Genomic DNA, 702 nt, shown 5'->3' with positions numbered 1-702 from the left:
TGTGTCAGATCCACCATACTTGCTCCGGACACTGCGAGAGGGTTGTACAAGCAATGATCACACGCACGGCACAGCAGACACACCAGGAACCACGGTGTTGGCCGTCGAATGGCGCTAGCTGCGCAGCATTTGTGCACCGCCGCCATCAGTGTCAGCCAGTTTGCCGTGGCATACGGAGCTCCATTGCAGTCTTTAACACTGGTAGCATGCCGCGACAGCGTGGATGTGAACTGTATGTGCAGTTGACGGACTTTGAGCGAGGGCGTATAGTGGGCATGCGGGAGGCCGGGTGGACGTACCGCCGAATTGCTCAACACGTGGGGCGTGAGGTCTCCACAGTACATCGATGTTGTCGCCAGTGGTCGGCGGAAGGTGCACGTGCCCGTCGACCTGGGACCGGACCGCAGCGACGCACGGATGCACGCCAAGACCGTAGGATCCTATGCAGTGCCGTAGGGGACCGCACCGCCACTTCCCAGCAAATTAGGGACACTGTTGCTCCTGGGGTATCGGCGAGGACCATTCGCAACTGTCTCCATGAAGCTGGGCTACGGTCCCGCACACCGTTAGGCCGTCTTCCGCTCACGCCCCAACATCGTGCAGCCCGCCTCCAGTGGTGTCGCGACAGGCGTGAATGGAGGGACGAATGGAGACGTGTCGTCTTCAGCGATGAGAGTCGCTTCTGCCTTGGTGCCAATGATG

This window comes from Schistocerca cancellata, chromosome 3 (genome assembly GCF_023864275.1).
Source record: "Schistocerca cancellata isolate TAMUIC-IGC-003103 chromosome 3, iqSchCanc2.1, whole genome shotgun sequence".
NCBI lineage: Eukaryota > Metazoa > Arthropoda > Insecta > Orthoptera > Acrididae > Schistocerca > Schistocerca cancellata.
This window is presented reverse-complemented; position numbering follows the sequence as displayed.